Source organism: Ornithorhynchus anatinus, chromosome 13 (genome assembly GCF_004115215.2).
Source record: "Ornithorhynchus anatinus isolate Pmale09 chromosome 13, mOrnAna1.pri.v4, whole genome shotgun sequence".
Classification (NCBI taxonomy): Eukaryota; Metazoa; Chordata; class Mammalia; order Monotremata; family Ornithorhynchidae; genus Ornithorhynchus; species Ornithorhynchus anatinus.
The window spans coordinates 25,033,389-25,045,404 of record NC_041740.1 but is presented as its reverse complement, the minus strand read 5'-3'; the positions used below and the strand labels follow the sequence as shown (position 1 = coordinate 25,045,404).

The following is a 12,016-nucleotide window of genomic DNA, read 5'->3' as shown; positions in this document are numbered from 1 at the left end:
CATTTCCTTGCACTAAATACAATATACGGATCACATTAATGTTTAAGAATTCCTAGAAAGGAGATTTGACCCCATTAGGGAATTGTGTAGACTTATATGGTAGAAGCCTTTCATGGAACAAAAATGCTCTCATTGTAAGAGTAGATTTCTAGGATTCCTTGCCAAGAGATGGTGGCCAAGTGAAATGGAAACACTGTGTTTGATATTTGGACAATCTGCACAAATGGATCCCACAGGGGCATGAGGTACTTTTAATAGTTAATGGATATTGCTTTGGAATACCATGTCTTTGGAAGTCTTTTGGCTAAATGCACTGGATTTCAAGACTTGAACTTGCCTTTACCACATTAAAAAAAAATCCAAGGAAGAGTATGTGCATCAAAGGACGAAGGGGGAAAAAATCTAATTGGAACTCTGTCCTGTTTGTGATATCTGCAAGTTCTGTTCTCATATCAGGCGATGAAGAACAGGCCAATTTATGCTTGATAAGATTTTCCTTTTTCAGCTCAATTCCTTAAAGAATATTGTGCGTATCTCACGGATATTCAGCATCATAGGGAGTTTAGGAATCTTTTTAATCCATACGTGAAAATCTTTCAAAGCTGATTCCTCAATTCAGTGCTAACAGCCGCTCACCTCAATTAACCTTTTTCAATCAAAGGATTATCTTTCATGTAAAAATTAATGCCTATCTTGATTTGCTGCTATGATGAATTATCTCTTTCAGGGAAACATGAAAATCATTCTGATATTTAGGCCAGGAAAATGTAATTCACATTGAACCTGCTCTAAAACATTGTAATCTTATCTAGCAAACAGCTTTAGGATGAGGAACCTATTTTCATATTAACCCTTGCAATGACAAAGACAACCCAGCTGTTCCTCCCAGGAACTATTCACATAGCTAAATTTGCCTCAAAAATGCACCTCTCCCTAGTCATCAGTGAAGTGACTTATGCTCTTTATTCCATCTGGTTTTCTAACCAAGATAAGCCACTGTTACCTCTTAACCTATCAGCTTCCTTGCTGATCTCCTCTTGCTTTAAACCCAAAGACCCTGCTTGTATCCGCACCTCTTTTTGTTTATTAAAATATTTAAGCACTTATTAGATCTTTTAATTATGTATTATAAATTAATGTATTAATGTCTGTCTCTCCCTCTAGATTATAAACTCATTTTGGGCAGGAAACACACCTACCAACTCTGTTGTACTGTATTCCTCTGTTGTACTGTATTCTACCAAGACTTAGTGCAATGCTCTGCATATACTAAGTGCTAAATAAATGCCATTGATGAATTGATATGCCAGGCACTGAACTAAGCACTGGGATAGATAGAGGATAATCAGGTTGGACATAGTCCTCATCCTACAAAGGGCTCACAGTCTTAATCCCCATTTTACAGATGAAGTAATGGAGGCACAGAGACTTTGAGTGATTTGCTAAAGGTCACACAGCAGTCAAGTGGCAGGGCCAGGATTAGAAACCGTGTCCTCTGACTCCTAATCTGTGCTCTTTCCACTAAGCCATTCTGCTTCTCTGTTTCCTGCCACCTCTATGCCCATTTTGAGCTCCCAGCCCAAAGTGAAGCTGCTTAAGCCGAGTACATAATGTAGGTTTCTCCTTGCCCACTTGAATAATAATAGTAACGATAGCATTTGTTAAGCACTTATGATGTGCCAAGCACTGTTCTAAGCACTGGGGAGATGCCAGGTAATCAGGTTGTCCCACATGGGACTCACAGTCTTAATCCCCATTTTACAGATGAGGTAACTGAGGCACAGAGAAGTTAAGTGACTTGCCCAAAGTCACACATCTGACAAGTGGCGGAGTCAGATTTAGAACCCAGGACCTCTGGCTCCCAAGCCCGTGCTCGTTCCATTAAGCCATGCTGCTTTTCTAAATGAGAGTGCACTAACTGAGCACTTACATTGTGCCAAGCACTGGGATAGATACAAGGTAATCGGATTGGACATAGTCCCTGTCCCACATTTGTTTCCCAGTCTAAAATGGTGTGAGAGAAGGTATTTAATCTCCATTTTACAAATGAGGAAACAGGCAGAGAGGTTAAGTGACTTTCCCAAGGATACGCAGCAAGAAAGAGGCAGAGCCAGGATTAGAACCCAGGTCTCCCAACTCCCAGTCCTATTCTCTTCAGAGTGGCAAAGAGCCCAAGTCCATGTGGTTTTATGGAGATTTTTATTGTTCTAGTATGGCAATCCTTTTAAATGTATTTCTACAGCTCCCCAAACATCAATGGCAAAAATTTAAATTGCCTTTGTTTACTCTTTTGCCCATACTAGAGAAATAGGGTGGCCTAATAGAATGAGCACAGGCCCGGGAGTTAGACGACCTGGGTTCTAATCACGGCTTTGCCACTTGGCTGCTCTATGACTTTGGGAGAATCACTTCATTTCTCTGTCCCTCAGTTTCCACATCTGTAAAAACAGGGTTAAATACCTGTTCTCCCTCCCACTTAGACCATGAGTCCCAGTTCCACATGTGGGACAAGGACTGTGTCCAATCAGACTATCTTGTATCCATCCCCGCGCTTGCACATAATAAACTCTTAAATACCACACTTGTTGCATATAAGAACAAAAACAAATGAAGCTTTGCTGTTCTTCGATAGATTCCCTTCCAGACATTGTCTTAGAGAAGGCAGTGGATAGAGCATGGGCCTGGGATGACTGGAAGTACCTGGGATCTAATCCCAGCTTTGCCACTTGTTAGCTGTGTGAGCTTGGGCAAATCTCATCATCTGTCTGCGCCTCAATTCCCTCATTTTTAAAGTGGGGATTGACTGTAAGCCCCATGTAGGCCAGGAATTGGGTCCAACCCGATTATCTTGCATCTCCCCCAGCGTTTAGAACAGTGCCTGCACATAGTAAGCTCTTAACAAATACCACAATTATTATTATTATTGTCATTGAGACTCCTGTAACAACATCAACGTTAAACATACTTTGTTCACCCTTTGGTACTCTCCAGCTACCCATTGCTGTCTGCAGGAGACTCACCGCTCTCAGTAAACAGGCAAACCAGTGAACACCATGGCTCTCTTTTATAAAGGGAATATGAAGGATGAGATATTTCACGCAATTGTGGGATTGAGAAAAGAGGGGATTAATGAAGCTGCAAACCTTAAGCATAACCACAAATGTGACAGTAAACACATTTAATTCAGAAGTCCGAGGAGATGATCAGTTGCTTTGGAGTCCCTCAATATGAGCTTTAGTCTTGAAACATCAGGCAGAAACTACTGCCACCCCGATATTTTCCGACTTCTGTCCCAGGACGGTGAATGTACTTTTGAAAGAAGAATTATCCCCGCCTTCCCGCCTGCCACAAACTAGACTCATTTGTAAACTTTCTTGACCAACATAAACTTGGCACCCACTCAACAGTTTAATTAACTGTTAACAGATTCTCCCAGATATGACTTCTAAGCTGATATTTTATCTTCCTGTTAATGAGTAATTATGCACTGGCAGGGCAAACAGTGTTTCTTTCCAATTACTCCAGAACTCAATGATTATTTAAACTTGGCTAATTAGTAGCGGAGGGCTGGTACATCTTCTAGGCAAATTGTATTTGATAATCCCTATTAAAATATACATGGCGGCTGTTGACATGAAATGGGAAGAAAAAATGGCAGTTCAAAGGGTATTAGATACTGCACAAAGCAAACAGTGGCCCATTAAAATTTTCTCAACTGTTCTAATGAGGATGCCGAGGGTCACCTCTTCCTCCTTTACCATCTGTTTGGTTTCTGATGGGGGTCTCTGGTGGGAAGGGGGAGAGTCCGCAAGTTCGTTTGGCTCAGGGTTCAGGAATTCAAGAGGCTGAGGCAATTTCAGGAGCTTATCATGCAGGACATGAAAGGGTCTTGTCTATTCATGTGAACCTGAAAATTCTGCTGTTAAGAAAGTAGCTGGTGGGTAGCAAGCTTTTCTGTGAAAAGCTCTGAAAATATGGGGAGGCAGTGTGGCCTAGTGAAAAGAGCAGAGGATTGGGAGTCAGGACACAGGTTCTGGTGCCGGCTCTGCCACTCACCTGCTATGCTGGCCTTGGGCAAGTCACTTTGCCCAATTTATTAAGCTCTTAGTTTGTTCGTCAAGTTGGACACACAGTCCCTGTCCCACATGGGGCTCACAGTTTAAGTAGGAGGGAAAGTTAAGTCGCTTAAACTTCTCTAGGACTCATTTTCCTCATCTTTTAAATGGGGTTAAAAATAATCTTCTGCTCCCTTAGACTGTGAACCTGGTGTGTGTCAGGAACTGGGTCTAATCTGATTGCCTCCATCTCATCTATCTCACTGCCAAACCCTAGCCCCCAACCGGTCTCTGGCCTGGAACACCCTCTGACTGATGGTCTGGCAGATATGAAGGGAGAGGGTGTTCCAGGCCAGACACCGGTTGGGGGCTAGGGTTTGGCACCTTCATATCTGCCAGACCATCAGTCTTCCCATCCTCATAGCCTTGTGAAAATCACATCTCCTCCAAGAGGCCTTCCCCGACTAAACTCTCGTTTCCCTTATACGCTCTCCCTTCTGTGCCACCCTTCTGGTTGGATTTGTGCTCTCTTGTCACCCCACCCTCAGCTCCACAGCACTTAGGTACATATCCCTAATTTATTTTAAAGTCTATCTCTCCTTTTAGACTGAAAGCTCTTTGTGAGCCAGGAATGTGTATCAATTCTGTTATATTGTACTCTCCCAAGCTATTAGTAAGTGCTTAATAAATACCACTGATTATCTTGTCTATGCAGCACCTGGCAAGCACCTATTATTAAAATAATAAGGACACTAAAGTCTTCCCTGGAAATTAATTTTTTCTGGCCTTCCCCCCCCCCCCCCTCCCCCCCCCCCATCCATGCTGAACGAGGCAAAATTCTCCTTTGAAGGTCCTATAATAAAACAGCAGCACTCCACACAATCTGTACTGAGGTTAAATCTGATTTGCCTGTATCTACCCCAGCACTTAGTTCTTGACACATAGTAAGTGCTTAATACAATTATTATTATATGTTTGAAATTAAATGTGCTAATTGCTGAGCTGCATACCACTCACACATATCAGAAGAAGCAGTGTGGCTTGGTGGAAAGAGCACGGGCTTGGAACTCAGAGGACATATGTTCTAATCCCACCTCTGCCACTTGTCTGCTGTTTGACCTTAGGCAAGCCACTTACCTTCTCTGTGCCTTAGTTTCCTCATCTGTAAAATGAAGATTAAGACTGTGAGCCCGACATGGGACAACATGATTACCTTGTATCTATCCCGGTGCTTCAAACAGTGCTTGGCACACAGTAAGCGCTTAACAAATACCATCATTATTATTATTATTACATCAGAAAATCAATCAACCATCACCAGACTGCAGCCCTTCCCTCACCAGCTCACTGTGAGGAGATGGGGGAAAAGAGGAGCTTCTGAGTCAAAACCAAAGATGTATAATTGCCCAGAAATAGAAGCAAGGAGCAGTTTGAAGTATGAAGTAGCAGTCTTACATCCACAAATGTCTTCTCATCCAACAGTCAAAGGTCTGGAAACAATCATTAGCTATCTCTTGGGCTCAGCTAAACAGCCTACCCTTTCTTTCACCATGGAGGGTGCAGGAATCCAGCTTGCCCGCTTCGCTCCTCTGATGCTAACCCTCTCACTGTACCTCGATCTCATCCTCTCGCCCATGTTCCGCCTCTGGCCTGGAACCCCCTCCCTCCTCATATCTGACAGATATTTACTCTCTCCTGCTTCAAAGTCTTTTGAAGACACACCTTCTCCAAGAGGCCTTCCCTGACTAAGTCCTCCTTTCCTCTTCTCCTACTCCCTTCTGCGTCACCCTGACTTGCTCCCTTTATTCACCCCCCAGCCCAGCCCCACAGCACTTATGCAGATATCTGTACTTTACTATTAATGTCTGTCTCCCCCTCTAGAGTGTAAGCTCACTGTGCGTATGGAATGTGTATGTTATATTGTACTCTCCAAGCGCTTAGTACAGTGCTCTACACACAATAAGCTCTGGATAAATACAATTGATGTCTGAGGGAGCAACATTCTAAGATGAAAACACAGAACTGGGCTCTCAGGAAGAGCATTTTGCCTTTAAAAAGCTCCCATGGCTATTCCAAATCCACTGTTCTCTCATTGCATTTAACAGAAAAAAAGAATCTCAGATAATCTACTTGGAACAAGGAGGGTTTTATGGCTTCTTGATTTTTAAGCTTGAAAAAAGACCGATTTCAGAATTATTCCCACGGATTGTTGGATTTAGGTAAAAACATTTTAAGAGTAGTTTCCACGTTTGCCTCTAGGAGTTGTGCCCTTATTGCAAGTAACATCCAAAGAGGAAAGCTACCACAGTAAACCCAGTTTGCGAAGCAGGGTGAGTGTGCGAGCTATGCACAAATGCACCTGATATATGTCATCACTCCTAGTTCTATAGCTCGAAGAGTGTGGGTAACATGGGGTAGAACTCACCCTACCTGGTACAACACAAAGGCCACATGTTCTACCACTTGAGTCTATGCCATTTTTTTTGATGCCGCAGTGCGCTGTACTCAAACAAGGTTGAGTACAACCTTAATTCCCTAACGGTTTTTTAGCCAAAATGTGCAATGAAAACACACTGGGCTGAACTGTGTGTTTCGGGCAGAGATCTTTGAAAAAAAATCTCATGGATCTAACACCAAAGAGAAGATCTTGTCTGCCATCTTGATATGTGGTTGAATTATGCTATGTGAAGGTCACCCAGAACTGGCTGACGGATTCACCATTTTTTTGAGGTCCTAATGGCCCTTAAGAAGCTTGTAGGTTTGACCAAGTTTGATTAATTAATATCTACCCCACTGCTTAGAACAATGTTCATCACATAATAAATGCAAATATCACCATCATAACAAAGTATACATAGAAGCATGCATATAGATTTGTATAAGCTTTAATTAATCAATGTATGTGCCTGTACATAGAATCCTGTACACTATAAGCTTCTTGTGGGCAGGGAACACATCCCTCATATCTGTCTTCCTGCATTCTCCCAAGCGCTCAGTACAGTGCTCTGAACAGTGCTTTGGAGTCAGAGGTCATGAGTTCGAATCCCAACTCTGCCACTTGTCAGCTGTGTGACTGTGGGCAAGTCACTTAACTTCTCTGTGCCTCAGTTCCCTCATCTGTAAAATGGGGATGAAGACTGTGAGCCCCATGTGGGACAACCTGATTCCCCTGTGTCTACCCCAGCGCTTAGAACAGTGCTCTGCACAAAGTAAGTACTTAACAAATACCAACATTATTATTATTAACACAGTAAGCACTCAATAAATACAATTGATTGATTGCATATGTCTGTGTTCAGAAGGTCCCCCCTTTCTCACCAAAATTGTAATTCTCTCGGGTTCAGAGGACAGTTCTCCTTCCCAAGTAAAACTGTAGAAGTTCTCTCGGGTTTAGAGGTGACCATCATCACCTATTAAAAAAAGGCCTTTACTGGAGAGACAGAGCGGAAAAAGAGAAAATAGCTCCAGGCACTGCCAACATTAACCAAACCACCACAATGATGGACAGCCTCTCTGTGGGTACAATGAAATAATAATAATAATTGTACTCTTTGTTAAGTGCTTACTATGTGCCAGGCACTGTACTAAGCACTGGGGTGGATACAAGCAAATAGGGTTGGACACAGTCCCTATCGCTCATGAGGTTCACAATCTCAATCTTCATTTTACAGATGAGGTAACTGAGGGACAGAGGAAGTGAAGTGACTTGTCTGAGGTGACACAGCAGGCAGGTGGCGGAGTCAGGATTACCGAGATTGTGATTTCCGCATTGGTCTTTTCAACCCCATGTATATTCATAGGTGAATTTCACCCATGCCCTTTAAATTCTAAAGGCAGAGACAGAGAGATTTTCATGTTTTAGAGATGCTCAAGTTTAGGATCCCTTGGTTGGCAGTGAAATTTAAGTCCTTTGAAAAACTGGGTGACTGTGAATCTAGTTCAACCTACTGCGGTCCCTCTGACACCCAGTGGTGACCCAGAACAAGCTTGGTTTGTTTGGGAGGTGTCTCCCAAACTTACATTCGATATGAAGTAGAATTAATGAACAGGTACTTACTCCAGTACTAAAATGACAAGAGAAAATGATCCAAAATGGTGACCTTCCATTCAGCTAACACTGTGAGGCTTGTTGGCTTGCAGGACTTTGCTGCGCTCCAAGTTTTTGGCAGGACAGGAAGGGGATCCATAACTGAATAACAGACCTCCCTAGAGAGCCAAGTTTTCAGACTCTATTGACAAGCCATCCGAGGTTTCCAAACTACACAGCGCTGGCCTGCTTCCCTCCTTCTCACAGCTTCTGTTTTCATTTCTTCCTGGTCATTAGGCATCTGTTTCCTTTTAACCAATGGGGCCTGCATTTTAGCGTGCCTGGATTTTTATGAAAAGTTGAAAGTCACTTGGATGCTTTGGATTAGATTTGGAAGCCAATCTCTCCCCCGCCCCGAGCCCTGTCAGTGAGAAGAACTCAACAACGATCCCAGCTGAGGGGCCAGAGCCAAGACCAACCAGACGGAGGAGAAAAAGCGGTTTCCTCGCTAACGCATTTATTCAATAAACTATTTTGCTCAGCCTACATGATTAGATTTGTCAAAGCGAGTTACACTTGACTTATCTTGTTTCCTTCTGTAATAGGTTGGAAATTAGCCAACATCTCACATTGGCTGGCTGAACTCAATACTCAACTGCCAGCTCTCCTCTAATTGTTGATGGGTAATTCCCAGGAACTCTCTTACGAATCGACATCTTATCGTGGCAGGAGAGTTTGCATACTACAATGAAGCTTAGAGCTATGACAAAGCTTTACTATTTAGGGTTACCCATAAAGGAATGGAAACCGAAGTGTCAAAGTTGTTTCACCTGTCCTGGGCAGCAGCGGCATGGGAAAGAATCAAAGGTAGATGATCAAGTGACCAAAATGTTGATTAAAGACAACGGCAGAGACTTGAGTTTTTACTGTGTGGAAGGTCATGGTAAACCACTTCCATACCCTTACCAAAAAAGCTCTATGGATTCACATACCAGAATGACCTTGTGACAGAAGACAGGACATTCCAAAGAGGGTGTGTCTGTGGAATCGCTATGGATTGGAAACGACTCGATGGCATTTGAAGAAGAATTCCTAGGAATCTCTTTCTTTCTGGAGGTGTTGCTCAGTACATGTCCTGATGGAACCTTTTCAACCTACAGATTTGGGGGCGGGGTGTTACGGTACTTGTTAAGCACTTACTATGTGCCAAACACTGTTCTAAACACTGGGTAGATACAAGTTAATCAGGGTGGACGTAGTTGTGGACTCCATCATCAATTCGTCAACAAGGTCCTGACTCATATAGAATCTCAGAGAGAGAATCAATTAGTAGTACTTATTGAGCACTTCCTGTGAAACTTCTGTAAGACCCCATTTAAATCTAAGGTTCAATAGGGGACTCAAAGGAACCTGATAAGCGTCTTTCCTGAATTCTACTCGGATTTTGATTACAAACCAAGGAGGAACATTCTCCACTTTAGTGTCCAGAGGGATGGGAGCAGGAGAGAGAGTTCTCATCTCCTCCCCCACTAGATTGTAAGGTCCTTTGGACAGGGATCAGTCTACCAATTTTATTTTATTGTTCTTATCCAAGCGCTTAGTACAGTGCTCTGCAAACACCAAGTGATTAACAAATACCATTGAGTGGACACAGGAAGTTGGGGTTCACTAGAAAGGCTGTAGACCAGCAAGGAGATCTGTCAAGGAATACTTGTGGATGGTGGGGGTTACAGAACAGCAATTAAGGGAACTAGAGCAGTAGCTTTCAGTGGGAAGCAGCTACTATTGACTGACTGATTGAGACCTCCTTAAACTGGCTGTTTCCTGGGCCATTTTAAGATGTCAGAACCTTAGTCTCTGAGACCCATGTGGGACAGGGACTGTGTCCGCCGTGACTAACTTGTATCTAACCTAGCGCTTGATACACAGTAAGCCCTTAAATCTAATAACCACAACAACCACAACAACAATGGTGGCCACATGCTTAGGGAATAGTATAGAGGGCCACCAAGGGTGTCCATCACTTGCCTGGAACTACCACTAACAACCCTGAAATAACCCTATCATGTCTAAACTCCAAGGTAGCAAAAATGGGTAGCCAAAGCCACTTACTGTCCCAGACAAGACTACGGCTTGCACAGGATGTGGGCACAGTGAACACAAAAAACTGTCCCTCACTGGATCCCCCAAAACAGAATAAGGGAAGTTTAAGGACAGCAAGTTCAAATCTAACTAAAAGGAAACGCTTCCTCTCCCAGCAGGAGCTTAGCACGGAGAAACTCTCCCCATGGGAAGCTGAGCAACAGAGAATATTAACAGATTCCAGAGGGTTTGGCTACCTACCTGATAGAAGGGTTCCACAACAGCCCAGCAGAAATCACTTCTTGTAGAAGTGACTTGTGCTTGGCTTTCCACTTCTGAGGATTCGACAGTACTGTTGTACCCTGGTTAGCATTCAACTGACTCCATGAATAGAGTAGAAAAAGCAAAAGAGAGCTAAACGTATAATTCCCCAGAGCATATAAAGTATAAATGCTTTCCCCAAGATAAAAAAAGGGATCAAAACAATATTTTTAAAGGGATTAAAAACTCAATACATATAATTACATGATCAGATAGCAATGTAAATATATATCAATAATGAGAAATTTCTCAATTAGTTCTCTTGGTGAACACAGTAATGCATTTTCAAAGTGTCATCCTTCACAGACTACTCAGCAAAAAGGCAGTTGTACCAACAGATCTGCCATTATCTATGCAAGAGGTCATTTTATAATACTAAGCTGAAAGATGTTTTAAATAACCCTATCAAGTCAGTCAAAATATTTTGAAGAGAGGAGGAAGTATTTAAACCAGGGTTCAGCATCATAGCATTTAAATAATAATAATAATTACTGTGGTATTTTAGCACTTACATCGTCATGAAGGATGTGGGCTCAGCAAACATAAAACTGTCACTCATCAGATCCCACAACAATAGGATAAAAGGAAGTTTGAGGTATGGGCAGTGAATGTCTGCTAATTCTGCTTACTAGACTCTCCCATGTGCTTAGTACAGTGCTCTGATCATAGTAAGCACTCAATAAATACCACTGACTAATTACTGTGTTCTAGGCACTGTACTAACTGCTGAAGTAGACACAAGTCATTTAGGTTGGACACAGTCCACGTCCCAAATAAGGCACATAGTCTTCATCTCCCTTTTCCAGATGAGGTAACTGAGGCACAGATAAATTAAGTGGCTTGCCCAAGGACACCCAATAGGTAAGTGGCAGAGCTGGAATTCATTCATTCATTCATTCAATAGTATTTATTGAGCGCTTACTATGTGCAGAGCACTGTACTAAGCGCTTGGGATGAACAAGTCGGCAACAGATAGAGACAGTCCCTGCCGTTTGACGGGCTTACAGTCTAATCGGGGGAGACGGACAGACAAGAACAATGGCACTAAACAGCGTCAAGGGGAAGAACATCTCATAAAAACAATGGCAACTAAATAGAATCAAGGCGATGTACAATTCATTAACAAAATAAATAGGGTAACGAAAATATATACAGTTGAGCGGACGGGTACAGTGCTGTGGGGATGGGAAGGGAGAGGTGGAGGAGCAGAGGGAAAAGGTGGAATTGGAACCCAGGGCCTGGGTGGCTCCTGCAGGTCATAGGCACCACAATCACACCCTAAAAGCTTCATTTTTACTACATGCCAAGCTTCTGGGAATCCCCTTTCTTGAAGAAGTGGCTAATGGAGCCTTCAACTTTACCCTTTTCTGGATCCAGCTGCTCCCTAAATCCCCAGCAGCCAGTCATCTCCATCTTTCTGAATCTTGTTCCCTCCTTTACCCTGTCACCCACATAGTCTTAGGAGCAAAATGGTCTTGCCATCGCTATGCAAATTTCCTTCTTCCTCATAGCCATGAATTTATAACCCCTC

The 12,016-nt window shown here is 42.8% G+C and overlaps 1 protein-coding gene across 1 annotated transcript in view; it reads right to left on the bottom strand.

The window, feature by feature from the left end:
- RELN (reelin) overlaps positions 1-12,016 on the bottom strand; it is a 324,257-nt gene that overhangs the window by 275,682 nt on the left and 36,559 nt on the right. The window lies entirely within an intron of this gene.